This window comes from Rana temporaria, chromosome 2 (genome assembly GCF_905171775.1).
Source record: "Rana temporaria chromosome 2, aRanTem1.1, whole genome shotgun sequence".
Lineage (NCBI taxonomy): Eukaryota > Metazoa > Chordata > Amphibia > Anura > Ranidae > Rana > Rana temporaria.
The window spans coordinates 113,360,608-113,375,635 of NC_053490.1; the positions used below are offsets into that span (position 1 = coordinate 113,360,608).

General features: G+C 43.6%; 1 protein-coding gene across 1 annotated transcript in view; it reads right to left on the reverse strand.

Moving 5' to 3' along the window:
* HDAC7 (histone deacetylase 7) overlaps window positions 1-15,028 on the reverse strand; it is a 459,678-nt gene that overhangs the window by 418,638 nt on the left and 26,012 nt on the right. The window lies entirely within an intron of this gene.

Genomic DNA, 15,028 nt, shown 5'->3' on the forward strand with positions numbered 1-15,028 from the left:
GTCCGGCGCAAGCCCGCCGAATTCAAATGGGGCGTGTACCATTTAAATTAGGCGCCCTCCTGCGCCAAACGTTCTGCGCATGCTCTGTTTGGAAATTTCCCGCCGTGCTTTGCGCGAAATTACGGCGCCCCGACGTGTTTGTGAATGGTGACGTGCGTAACGTACTTACGCCGAAAAAAACTAATTAAATTCGACGCACGAACGACGGCGATACTTTAACATGGCTGGTGTAAAGTCAAGGCATGAAAAAGCAGCCTTAACCACTTCCATACCAGGTACTTACGCAGCTTCCCGCCCAAGCCAATTTTCAGCTTTCAGCACTGTCGCACTTTGAATGGCAATTGCGCGGTCATGCTACACTGTACCCAAACAAAATTGGCGTCCTTTTTTCCCCACAAATAGAGCTTTCTTTTGGTGGTATTCGATCACCTCTGCGATTTTTTTTTTTTGCGCAACAACTAAAAAAAGGCTGAAAATTTGGAAAAAAAATTACGTTTTTATTTTTTTCTGTTAATTTTTTTGTAAATAAGTTTTCTCTTTCAATTACGGGCACTGATATGGCGGCACTAATGGGCACCGATGAGATGGCACTGATGGACATCGATGAGGTAGTACTGACGGGCACAGATGAGGTGGCACTGATTGGCGGCGCTGGTATGCGACACTGATGGGCACACATAGGCGGCACTGATGGGCACACATAGGCGGCACTGATGGGCACACATAGGCGGCACTGATGGGCACACATAGGCGGCACTGATGGGCACACATAGGCGGCACTGATGGGCACTCATGGGCGGCACTGATGGGCACTCATGGGCGGCACTGGGCACTCATAGGCGGCACAGATGGGCACTCATGGGCGGCACTGATGGATACTTATGGGTGGCACAGATGGGCACTGATAGGTGGGCACTGGGCATGGATGGGCACTGTGGGGTGGCACTGATGGACACTGGGGTGGCACTGATGGACACTGGGGTGGCGCTGATGGACACTGGGGTGGCAGCACTGATTTTTGCCAGGTTGCCAGTCAGTGCCCATTTGTGGGCACTGACTGGCATCTTTTTTCTTTATGCTTTTTTATTTTATTTTTTTTTTAGACTTTATTTTTTTATTTTTTCTGGCTTTTTTTTTTTTGCCCACCCTGGTGCTCCAGGGTGGGCATCCCTGGTGGTCCAGTGTGGCGATCCGAGGGGGGGCTGCGCTGATAAACAATCAGCGCTAACCCCCCCTGTCAGGAGAGCCGCCGATCGGCTATCCTCTACTCGCGTCTGTCAGACGCGAGTGAGGAAGAGCCATCGACGGCTCTTCCTGTTTACATCGTGATCAGCCGTGGTTGGACACGGCTGATCACGTGGTAAAGAGTCTCCGCCGGAGGCTCTTTACCGAGATCGGAGATGCAGGGTGTCAGACTGACACCCCGCATCACCGATCGCCGCGATGCGCGCCCCCACGGGCGCGCGCGGCATGAAATCCTGCAGGACGTTCTAGAACGTCCTGTCAGGATTTCATAACCACTTCCCGGACGTAAATCGGCCATAGGCCGGGCGGGAAGTGGTTAACTTTGCGATGGGAAAAAACGACTTGCGACGACGTAACTCACGCGAGTACCTTCGTGGATCGCCGTAAAAAGCTAATTTGCATACCCGACGCTGGAAAACGACGCAAACTCCACCCAGCGGCGGCCAAAGTATTGCAGCCTAAGATCCGAAGGTGTACGAAACCGTAAGCCTGTCGGATCTTAGCCAAAAGCCGTTGTATCTTGTTTGTGAATCACAAATTAAGATACGACGCGGCAAATTTGAAAATACGCCGGAGTATCAGTATATACTCCGGCGTATTTCATCTGTGAATCTGGCCCTAAGAACATAACTTACCTCTAATGAAGAATGTCCTGCTGCCTGCTGGTTACTGTAAAAATCCTCCACTTAGTAATGGAAAATGCCCCCCACAGTGGGGAACTTTTGGTGCTGCAAGGGTTAACTGCTGCATCTCTACCAATGAAGGACCACACCATTTGCCCTCCCTTTCTGCCCCCCTCTTTCAGTCGCAGGACTCCTTGTATTATATTTCCAGAATGCAAAACATTCTCGGAATGGAAGAGAGGTGGATAAATGACAGGATCCCTCCACTCACAGGCTATGTTGCATCTGTGACAGTAATACAAGGAATTAGACATGTGCATTCGTTTTCGTCCGAATGCATTTTCATCCGAATTTCAGGTATTTTTGTTATCATTGGTTCACATTGATGCTACTTTGACATTGCACTACTTTACTTGAAGTAATGCGATTTTGAAGTAGCAAGGTCAGAGTGATTTCAGCTGGCTTCATGCACAGATGTCTGTTGAAGTCGCAACTAAAATCTGCAAAAGTAGTACAGAAACTACATTTGCAAATCAGTGCGGCGCTGCAAAATCGGTGTCGCACCAATTGGAACAATGCCATTGCCTCCAATAGGCTGTGACTTGTCATGTGATTTGATCTCTCAAATCGCATGACAAATCGCTCCAATGTGAACCTAGGCTAAAGGTTAGGATGATAGAAAATCATCTCAACAAATTACTACTAAAAGACTATTGCAACAATAAATAACGAAGTATTGGTACAATGGTTTAAAAGAAAATTGACCTCATTTCTAGTGCAGTTCCCGACAGCTAAACACCACAGCAAACATTTTCTTTGTAATAGCCCTTTCATAGGTTGTATGACTGCTAGACCACATCCTTTAACCAAGAGCTGATTAAAAGAGATGTTAAGATATGCCCTCATTTTCACCTGTTTCATTGGCGGCTTATGACACCAAAACAGATGACACCCTTAAAGCAGTATTAAACCCAAAAGCAAACGCCTATTATATTGCAGTTTACCAAATCTTATGCCGCGTACACACGATCATTTTTCAGCATGAAAAAAAAACAATGTTTTTCGGCATGTAGAAAAAACAACGTTTTTCCAACTTCATCATTAAAACGACGTTGCCCACACCCCATCGTTTAGAAAAAATGCTCTAGCAAAGCGCGGTGATGTACAACACGTACGACGGCAATATAAAGGGGAAGTTCCATTCGGATGACGCCACCCTTGGGGCTGCTTTAGCTGATTCCGTGTTAGTAAAAGACGATTCACGCTTTTCTGTCTGTTACAGCATGATGAATGTGCTTACTCCATTACGAACGGTAGTTTTACCAGAACGAGCGCTCCCATCTCATAACTTGCTTCTGAGCATGCGCAGGTTTTTAACGTCGTTTTAGCCCACACACGACCATTTTTTACAACCCGAAAAACGACATTGTCGTTAAAAAATGCAGCCTGTTCGATTTTTTTTGTGTCGTTTTTCAGAACCCGAAAAATGATGTGAAGCCCACACACGATCATTTTAAATGAAATTTTTTTAAAACAAAGTTTTTTTCATCCCAAAAAATGATCGTGTGTATGCGGCATTAGATGTGATGGCTGCATTTGTTTTCTTTTTTAGGCTTTATATCCTTTATTTCCATCTAGTGATCCAGCCAGTAAGCCTGTTGTTTTACAGAACGCAGAACAAGCTGTCCTGCAAATATGTGGAGACTAGGGTTGTCCCGATACTGATACCAATACCGATACCAAGCATTTGCCTGAGTACTTGTACTCGGGCAAATGCTCCCGATGCTTCATCCGATACTTGTACTGTCGGCCGTGATCAGGGGAAGTTACAAGCACCGATCACCGCTGTATAGATTTAAAATTAATTTCTCTGCTTCTCTCTACACTCATCCCTTCGCGCGGCTTTAAGCTGCTTTAAAATCAGCGGCGATCGGTGCTTGTAACTCCCCCTCACACGATCACCGCTGACTGTCCCATGTCCTCCTCCAGCCCCCCTCCGTTTTGCTACAGTCTCCCTCCCTCCATGTTTCCCGCCGTGTATCCCGTGTATGCTGCTGTGTATCCCGTGTTTGCCGCTGTGTATCCCGTGTATGCCGCCGTGTATCCTGTGTATGCCGCCGTGTATGCCACGTGTATCCCGCCGTGTTTCTCTCCCCTTCCGTGCTCCTCCTCCACCCCCTGGAAATGTCAGGATGGAGAGCGGGGTAGGAGTCGGTAAATCCAGCTCCTTACTGCTCCGAATGGACAGAGTCAGTCAGTGATCACTGACTCTGTCTATTCACATAACTGAATCATTGTAACCTGTGATTACAAATGTTTCAGTTTATGAACGAAGAGAAGACGCTGTCTTCTCTCCTTTCATTTTCAGCGCAGCTGATGCTGCTGAGAAAGGGACAGGGGAACACGTGTCCCTAGCAGGGCCATCTTAATAGCATCATGTGCCCCTGGGCAAAGTAATGCTCTGAGGCCCCTACAATGAAGACAGTGCGGGTAAACAGAATTCAAGAAGGTAGGAGGTAGGGGATATCTGGGGTGTAGAGGGGTCAGAGTGCTGGGGGGATATCTGGGGTGTAGAGGGGTCAGAGTGCTGGGGGGATATCTGGGGTGTAGAGGGATCAGAGTGCTGGGGGGATATCTAGGGTGTAGAGGGGTCAGAGTGCTGGGGGGATATCTAGGGTGTAAAAGGGTCAGAGTGCTGGGGGGATATCTAGGGTGTAGAGGGGTCAGAGGGCTGGGGGGGATATCTGGGATGTAGATGGGCAGCCCGGGCTGCCCCAATTTGAGGGGCAGCCAGGGGTCAAGGACCATCTGCTTTGGGGAAAGGGCAGGGGCCTCCCATGAAGCTGGGGCCCCTGGGCAGTGTACCTTTGCAGGGCCATCTTAATAGCATCATGGGCCCCTGGGCAAAGTAATGCTCTGAGTCCCCTACAATGGAGACAGTGCGGGTAAACAGAAATCAAGAAGGTAGGAGGTAGGGGATATCTGGGGTGTAGAGGGGTCAAAGTGCTGGGGGGATATCTAGGGTGAAGAGGGGTCAGAGTGCTGGGGGGATATCTGGGGTGTAGAGGGGTCAGAGTGTCGGGGGATATCTAGGGTGTAGAAGGGTCAGAGTGATGGGGGGATATCTAGGGTGTAGAGGGGTCAGAGGGCTGGGGGATATATCTGGGATGTAGAGGGGCAGCCCAGGCTCTCAAATTGGGGCAGCCAAGGGTCAAGGACCATCTGCTTTAGGGAAAGGGCAGGGGCCCCCCCATGCAGCTGGGGCCCCTGGGCAGTGCCCAGGTGTGCCCTCTCATTAAGACAGCCCTGGTCCCTAGTCCCTTTCCCTGTCTTAAAGGGAAGATATCAGAGGTCTGTTAAGACCCCTGATATTTCACCAAAGCCCCCCCAACAGGGCTGAAAAAATAAATAAAAAAATAAAGAATAAAAAAACAAAAGAATAAAAAAAATTATTGTAGAAAATAAAAAAAATCAAGAAAAAACACACTGACACGGTCCCCCCCCCCTTAAAAAAAAGAAAGCATTATAAATAAAAAAAATGTAAAAAAATTGTTAAAGATAAAAAAAAAAAACATACTGACACATGTGCCGCTGTCACATGAGATTAAAAAAAAGTATTGGTATTCGGTATCGGAGAGTACTTGAAAAAAAGTATCGGTACTTGTACTCGGTCTTAAAAAAGTGGTATTGGGACAACCCTAGTGGAGACAAACCATTTGCCAATGGCAGGGGTGCTTAACCACTCACAGACCGGAAGATTTTCCCCCTTAACCACTTCCCTACCGGCCCATAGTAAAATGACGTCCACAAAGAACCTCTGCCGTTCTGAGTGGACGTCATATGACGTCCTGGGCTTTGTGGGGGGATATCTGAATGATGCCTGCAGCTAGAGGCATCATTCAGATATCCTTCTAAACTGCCGGCGATTCTGCACAACGTAAGAACGATCATAGCGGCGGTTCCGCCGCTAGATCGTTCTTACAGGCGGCGGGAGGGGACACCCCCCCCTCCCGCCGCCATCTGGTGCTTCTCCGGGCTCTCCCGTGCCATCGGGGGCCCGGAGAACGAATCGTCCGGCGCGCGCAGGAAGCATAGAGATGACTGGTGACCAGATGGTCACCAGTCATCTCTATGACCGTCGGAGGACCCGGGCGCGATGTGATGACGTCACGCCCGGGTCCCCGTAAGTAAACAAAGCCGCGATTGCGGCTGCTAAGCAACCACAAGCATGAGATCGGTGAATTTTTTTTCACCGATTTCATGCTTTCCAGCCTGGAGGAGAGATGTGGGGTCTTATTGACCCCGCATCTCTCCATAAAGAGTACCTGTCACACACATTCCTATTACAAGGGATGTTTACATTCCTTGTAATAGGAATAAAAGTGATCAAAAAAAAAAAAAATTAAAAAAAAAAGTGTAAAAAAAGAAATAAATATATATAAAAAAAAGAAAAGAAATAAAATTTATTTTTTTAACGCCCCTGTCCCCGGTAGCTTGCGCGCAGAAGCGAACGCACACGCAAGTCCCGCCGACATATGTAAACGCCGTTTAAACCACACATGTGAGGTATCGCCGCGTGCGTTAGAGTGCCAGCAACAATTCTAGCACTAGATCTCCTCTGTAAATCTAAACTGGTAACCTGTAAAAATTTTCAAATCGTTGCCTATGGAGATTTTTAAGTACCGAAGTTTGGCGCCATTCCATGAGTGTGCGCAATTTTAAAGCGTGACATGTTAGGTATCTATTTACTCGGTGTAACATCATCTTTCCTATTTTACAAAAAAATTGGGCTAACTTTACTGTTTTTTAATTTTTTTAATTCATGAAACAATTTTTTTTCAAAAAAAGGCGTTTGAAAAATTATTGCGCAAATACCGTGCAAGATAAAAGGTTTCAATGACCGTCGTTTTATTCCCTAGGGTGTCTGCTAAAAAAACATATATAATGTTTGGGGGTTCTGCGTAATTTTCTAGCAAAAAAATTATGATTTGTACATGTAGGAGAGAAGTGCCAGAATAGGCCTGGTATGGATGGGTGTATAACTGCCCGGTATGGAAGAGGTTAATGACCAAGCAATTATTTGCTATACGGCAATGCGTTGATTTAACTGACAATTGCGTGGTTGTGCGACATTGTACCGAAACAAAATTTCCTTCTTTTTCCCCACAAATAGAGCTTTCTTTTGGTGGTATTTGATCACCTCGGCAGTTTTTATTTGTTGCGCTATAAACAAGAAAAAGCAACAGTTTTGAGAAAAAGAAAAACATTCTGCTATAATAAATAACCCAAATTTAAAAAGAAAAAAATCTTCATCAGTTTAGGCAAATATGTATTCTTCTACATATTTTTGGTAAAATAAATCGCAATAAGTGTATATTGATTGATTACATTTTCAATACTAATAGATGTTGGCTCATGTATGCTGGATGCACTTTTTTGAACAGTGGACCTAAACTGTAGCCCCGCGACAGGATGTGGCCCTTTGCTTGCCTATATCCGGACCTTGGGGTATTATTCCTCCCAGAGATACAAGGCACTATTCCTCCCACTGACACCAATGATGGGAGGTGGGAAACTGAGTCCGAGGATGAAAGAACGTCCATCATAGAACACATGGAACGGGATGGGATCAGGAGGAAGCCGCGATTTTTAAAAAATGGACGCCTGCAGCCCCTCAGGTACACTGACTCGAGTAAAAGCCGAGAGGGTTATTTTCAGCCCTAAAAAAAGGGCTGAAAATCTCAGCTTATACTCGAGTATATACGGTGGTTGTTTCTGTGCAGATATTATTATATGTAAATCATTGCATTATTTATATTTGTAGATGAAAAGAAAAATTGTAAGGTCTAAGCAGAACAAATTGTTACTGGGTTTAGCTTCTCCTAGATCATCCTGCATTTCCTTGCTATTTGCCATTACTACTTCTAATTCAAGGCCACTTGTAACTCTCAAATAGTAGTTTCTCACATTTCCCATTATCTTGATGGTTTTGGATTCAGAACATGACCTCTTGATCCAGAATTCTGTGCCAGTCTTGTATCTCATGAAACGCCTGGATGTATGTGAAAGACTCTTTTGTGTCATTCCACATCTCCCTCCCTGCTCCCTTCTGTACATGCAATCGAGTAGACAAGAGGTATCTTGATACGCAGGATAGTTACAATGTGTTCCTCTTGGAAATCTTATATCATTTGGGTAATTCTTATCCCTAGTGATCTGTGTATTTGTAAAAGCATCACCCTATCAAAATAAATTACATTGTTTGGATAAAGTGAAAATTACCTTTCTTCTGCTGAGGGATTGTATGATGGAAGGGAAAGAATATGAGGGGTATGCATGAAAATAAAACCAGCTTTTTCAATAGAGACTGTTAAAGTATATTTCAAAAAGTGTGTGTAAACCCTAACAATGAACTACTCATAATACTCCTACTTGTCTCCTTTGGACTGTTAAATATACCACTGAAAGCATTTTGTTACATCAGTACAGTACATTGTTACATTGACCCAAGTGGTAATAAATAAAAGAAGACCTCTTCAGGTAAAGTGGTTTATTTTCAAGTGCTTTTTACATTTCGATGCCTTTCTTCAGAATTACTAAATGGAAGTTTAAAAAATCACAGTCAACTGCCACTTCATGTTCATTTACATTGTACTGGAGATTTATAAAAGCTGACTCCAGACAAACGGCCAAATACACAATTGAAAAACAGGGAACTGTTTTAACAGCCAAAGGATTTCTACTTTTTTTCATCCAGTTCTAAGATGAATACAGCTCTGCCACAGAGCTCTGTTCTGTCTCTTATAGCCAGGGTAAAGCCTCATACACACGTCCGAGGAACTCGACGGGCGAAACACATCGTTTTGCTCGTCGAGTTCCTTGTGAAGCCGCCGAGGATCTCGGCGAGCCAAATTTTCCTATTCCCGTTGAGGAAAAAGAAGACATGCTTTCTTTTTGACCCGACGAGATCCTCGACGGTCGAAAAGTGTACACACGATCGGTTTCCTCAGCAAAAAAAAAAAAACAGCAAACTTCTTGCTGGTTTTTGCTGAGAAACTCGGTCGTGTGTACGAGGCCTTAAAGGTGTCGGTGAAGCACTGAACAGCAATCCAAGGTCCTAAAAAAATTGAAAGGGCAAGTCTTCAGGATTAGAGGGAAAGGCAGCTCTCGGGATGCCGCTAGGTCTGGGTGGGTCTGTGAGATACCTGTAGTGAGTAAAGTAATAGTATGAGAGCGCCATTCAAGCTCCTAGTAAGCCTAGTAAGTCAGCAGAAGTCACAAAATGTATCCAACACATTTTGGAGGCTCACTGTTCCCCTTGCATTCGCCTTTCTTGTAGTAGAAGCATTTATGGAAGGCTTGTTCTGCTAACTGATCTAACATGGTGTTAGACTGGCAATCAGAATGCACCTTCAATGTTCATCTTCCAATACCTCTAATTAACTTACATTGGTTCAGTATGTGAGCAGGTTGATATAGTTAGATAGGTGCTGTCTGGCTGGGAGGGTAGGAGTTAATGCCTTTCCCATTTTTTTTCTTTTTAGCGAGTTGTTCTCTGTGTATGGCCCAGTAATCCTGTGATATATAAATAAGGGACAGTGGTCCGGTACGGGGAGTTCCCAGTGGTCGGATATGAGAGAACCCCAAGTGGTTACCTGGGGCACTAGTAGAGTACCGTGTACCTGTAATAAGTGGCATGGTCTCTAGCAGCGAGGCAGATGCTGTCTCCTTTCACCAGCGATCTGTCTCACTAAGCAATGGGAGTGTATATGTGGAGCCCGCGTGCACAGTGGGGCCCACTCTGCTACTGTGGATCAATAGTGGAAAACGTTGGACAGGTGGATGTGGAAATTGGCTCAGCGTGTTCCTTTCTAAATGCAATGAGAGGGGGAACCAATGCGCAAATCCACCTAATAAAGAATAATTCTGAACTCAAAGGGAACTAAAATAGAATTAAAATAAATAAAATAAAATAGCAGCCACGACGAAAAGTGTTCTCACACTCAAGACAGATATGAATATTGGTGGGTGTAATGGCGCTAAAAACACTAGAAAAAACTTAAAAACAATAAATGATCCTCATCACTCGACCCATAAAATAATGGAGAAAGTTTCTTGGTAAATGCTCCAATGAATGTGAATAAATGTGTCCCACTCTTGGCGAATCCTGGAATACCATCCAGCATCAACAAAAAATGTGGAGGGTATTAATAGTGGCAAATAATAACAAATGATAGGTGAACAAACTGTGCCAAGCCAATGCACAATGTTGCATCAATACAATCAAAAGTGAAATATTTGGGTAACCAAATAAACATCAATATTAATGAAAAAACGGAAATCCAGTATATAAAAACACCAAAAAACAAAGGTCAAATAAAGTGCAGCGTGCAATAATTATAGTGTAACAAATTCCAAAGTGATCCGAAGTAGTTTAAAACAACATGCAAAAATTAAGCATGAAAATAAATCTAATTGTGAAAAAATGTCCAGTGAAATGAATAATGTTACATTAATAACAATGTCTCTAAAATTCACCAATAGAAGTTAAAAATAAAAGCACAGTGATAATGGTAAAGTGTCACAGTGCATATAAGGTGAAGAAAAAAACAATCATTTATCTTTTTCACTGAACATTTTTTATGATTGTTTTTTTCTTCACCTTATATGCACTGTGACACTTTACCATTATCACTGTGCTTTTATTTTTAACTTCTATTGGTGAATTTTAGAGACATTGTTATTAATGTAACATTATTCATTTCACTGGACATTTTTTCACAATTAGATTTATTTTCATGCTTAATTTTTGCATGTTGTTTTAAACTACTTCGGATCACTTTGGAATTTGTTACACTATAATTATTGCACGCTGCACTTTATTTGACCTTTGTTTTTTGGTGTTTTTATATACTGGATTTCCGTTTTTTCATTAATATTGATGTTTATTTGGTTACCCAAATATTTCACTTTTGATTGTATTGATGCAACATTGTGCATTGGCTTGGCACAGTTTGTTCACCTATCATTTGTTATTATTTGCCACTATTAATACCCTCCACATTTTTTGTTGATGCTGGATGGTATTCCAGGATTCGCCAAGAGTGGGACACATTTATTCACATTCATTGGAGCATTTACCAAGAAACTTTCTCCATTATTTTATGGGTCGAGTGATGAGGATCATTTATTGTTTTTAAGTTTTTTCTAGTGTTTTTAGCGCCATTACACCCACCAATATTCCTTTCTAAATGCAGATTACAGAGAAGGTGTCCATTATAATGGGGGAATAGAGAGTTAACTTGATAACAGTTGCAGTGCAAGTGTACATGGTGTGGGTTAATCTCTAACAGTAGAGGTCTGCCTTAGACTCCTTTCACACTGGGTCGCTTTGCAGGCAGTATAACGCTAAAAATAGCGCCTGCAAACCGAACCTGAAACAGCCACTGCTGTCTCTCCAGTGTGAAAGCCCCGAGGGCTTTCACACTGGAGCGATGTGCTAGCAGGACGGTAAAAGTCCTGCTAGCCGCATCTTTGGAGCGGTGAAGGAGCGGCGTGTATACCGCTCCTCCACCGCTCCTGCCCATTGAAATCAATGGGGCACCGCGGCTATACCGCCGGCAAAGCGCCTCTGCAAAGGCGCTTTTCTGTGGTTTTTAACCCTTTGTCGGCCGCTAGGAGGAAAACATGGAGGATGTTACAAACAACCACCACCCTACCCATACAAGTATAATATAAAGTTTTTTCACCACCATTAGCCTTGATGAAAGGGGACCAGCGAGTGTCTAAAACACATTGGCTACATTTTGTGACTTCTGCTAATATTACTAAAGATCTACTGGCTGTACTAAGAACCTCACTGTATCCATTAGAGATTCCAGCAGAGCAGATGGCAAATAAGCTAAAATGCTATGACATTTATTCCAGTGTCCATTTAAACCTCTGTGTGGGGTTGAGAATATCTAATTTTTTCAATACAGAAGTTTCAATGCCCTGTGCTGTGCTAGATGAGGAAAATAAAGCAGTCCCCGAGTTATGAACGGGTTAGGGACTGTAGGTTTGTTCTTAAAGCTGAGCTCCACCCTAAAGTGGAACTTCTGCTCATCGGAACCCTCCCCCCCTCCGGTGTCACATTTAGCACCTTTCAGGGGGGTGCAGATACCTGTCTAAGACAGGTATTTGCACCCACTTCCGGGAATACACTCTGCGGGGACCTGCGAGCAGTACACCACTTCCCGTCCCCCTCGTTATGTTCTGGGAAAAACACGGCTCCCAGAAGACAGCGGGGACCAGTGAGGATGGCGCAGCGCGACTCGTGCATGCGCAGTAGGGAACCGGGCAGTGAAGCCACAATGCTTCACTTCCTGATTCCCTCACTGAGGATGGCGTTGGGGGCAGCTGAGAGACGAGCGTTTGCTCGTCTTCTGCTGCCGATGTCGCTGGACTCCAGGACAGGTAAGTGTCCTAGTATTAATAGTCAGCAGCTGCAGTATTTGTAGCTGCTGGCTTTTAATTTTTTTTTTTTTTACGGCGGAGCTCCGCTTTAAGTCGAATATGTTTGTAAGTCGGAACAGCATGCGCAGAACGGCAGATACGTAGTTGTTTGATGTTCCCTTGAAAGTGCCCGCCGTCGAAAAGGTTCCGTTGAATGTGCCCGCTGTCGAAAAAGGTCCAGTCAAATGTGCCTACCGTCGAAAAGGTTCCGTCAAATGTGCCCACAGTCTCAAGCCTCGTACACACGACCGAGGAACTTGACGGGCGAAACACATCGTTTTCCTCGTTGAGTTTCCTGTTAGGCTGTCGAGGAACTCGACAAGGCAAGTTTCTCCATTCCCGTTGAGGAAATAGAGAACTTGCTCTCTTTTTGGCTCGTCGAGTTTCTCGACAGTTTCCTCAATGAAAATGTACACACGACCGGTTTCCTCGGCAAAAAATATCTCCCAGCAAGTTTCTTGCTGGTTTTTGCTGAGAAACTCGGTCGTGTGTACGAGGCCTTAAAGGTTCTGTCAAATGTGGCCGCCATCGAAAACTGGTCACGCAACCTCCCGTTCGTAAGTGGGAGTTGCTCGCAAGTCGGATGTTCGTAACTCGGGGACTCCCTGTAGCATAGAAAAACTACACAAAGTAAACCAATGTTGGGATGTCAAGGCAACCGCCCGTAGCTACTCCTAATTCAAGAGGAACTAGTGCATGTCAAATCACTTGGGGATCTCCAGACTTCAAAAATATCAAAGACAAGCCCACAATTAGCACCACTAGTAATTATATCCTAAATTAAAAATGTATGTATACAGTATGAACAAACAAACTCAACTGAGGTGCATTTAATTGCTAGGGACCAACACACTAGAATGTACACGTTTTTGCCCATAAACTTAAATGTACATAATAATTTGATCTTCACGATGAATAATAATCCTGTAGAATGCCGACATTTGTTTTCATATTATTCTGCTTAAAATAGAAAAGCAATTAAGTATTTCTCCTAAGGAGGATTTTCAGAGTCTATATCCATCTGATTTATTCCCACGTTTATTTCCCACATGTACATATACCTTACTCACGCTCAAAGTATAATTGTTACCACTTGTAGGTAAATCAACATTCTAATATCTTTCAAACAAGTCTAGGGACCTCATCCATCAATGGCAGTATGCTAACAATAAAATAATTTCTTATATTATAATCCATCATGTGTTATGACTACAAAAATTCCAAACAAGTATAAAAAATAGACATATGATATAAATTTAAATCACACAAAGGTAAATAAAGACAATAAACAATATGATCTAGGCTTGGAAGTTGGCGCCACATAATTGAGGCTCAAGAATGGGACACATTGCTCATTTACCAATGGAACAGCAATCTTGTCACATTTTATCATGTAAGCTGTTTGGGCAGACTTTAGCAGTCTTTCCAAAAGATTTTTGGACTTGGATAGGCTTGCTTTCCCTGCATATACTGTATATTTTATATTTCGTATTATTTTTTTCTGCCAGCACTACAAAGCTTTTTAAATATAAAATAGCACAGATTAACAATTTGTAAAAGGCGTAGAAATTCATTAGATTCACTTTTACTAAATCACTAAAACAATGAGTTTTGATTGTTTAGAAGGAAACAACACATTGGGGTTGATTTACTAAAACCGGAGAGTGCAAAATCTGGTGCAGCTCTGCATAGAAACCAATCAGCTTCCAGGTTTCACTGTCAAAGCTTAATTAACCACTTTCATACTGCGCCTATTCTGGCACTTACCTCCTTCATGTAAAAATGTTTATTTTTTTTGCTAGAAAATTACTCAGAACCCCCAAACATTATATATGTATATTTTTTTAGCAGACACCCTAGGGAATAAAGTGGCGGTCATTGCAACTTTTTATCTCCAACGGTATTTGCGCAATCATTTTTCAAACACCTTTTTTTTGGAAAAAAAAAACAGTTTCATGAATTAAAACACAACAAAACAGTAAAGTTAGCCCAATTTTTTTTTGTATAATGTGAAAGATGATGTTACGCCGAGTAAATAGATACCTAACTTATCGCGCTTTAAAATTGCGCACACTCATGAAATGGCTCCAAACTTCAGTACTTTAAATTTTTTTTTACAGGTTACCAGTTTAGAGTTAAAGAGGAGGTCTAGTGCTAGAATTATTACCGGAGCATGATGGGACGGTGATGCCTATATAAATGGGATGCAAGGCGCGCTTCCATCATTGCAGTGACAAGAGGCGACGAGTCAACATCGGAAGAGGGGAGAAGAACAGAAGAGAAGAAGGTGACGTCACAGAAGACCGCGATGGCTGCCTGCTAGTAATTGAGCTAACACACGAAGATAGCAGGCAGCCAGCGCTGAAGAAGAAGGCACCGGACAGCTGCAGAAGAACCGGGGTGCGCCGAGTCAACAGCGGAGAGCGGCGAAGATAGAAGAAGACCCCAGGAGAGCGGAGAAGACCCCCCCCCCGTAGAGCGGAAGAAGAAGCCCCCCCCGGAGAGCGGAGAAGACCCCCGGAGAGCGGAAGAAGAAGCCCCCCCTGGTATTAGAGCTAATAAAGAAGACAGGGGGGTGCCTCCGGAGCAGAATAATAAATTATTTTAAAAACCCTTGTGTTGTGTGTTTAATAACTTTAACTTTAACTTTTTGCCTCCAGGTGAAT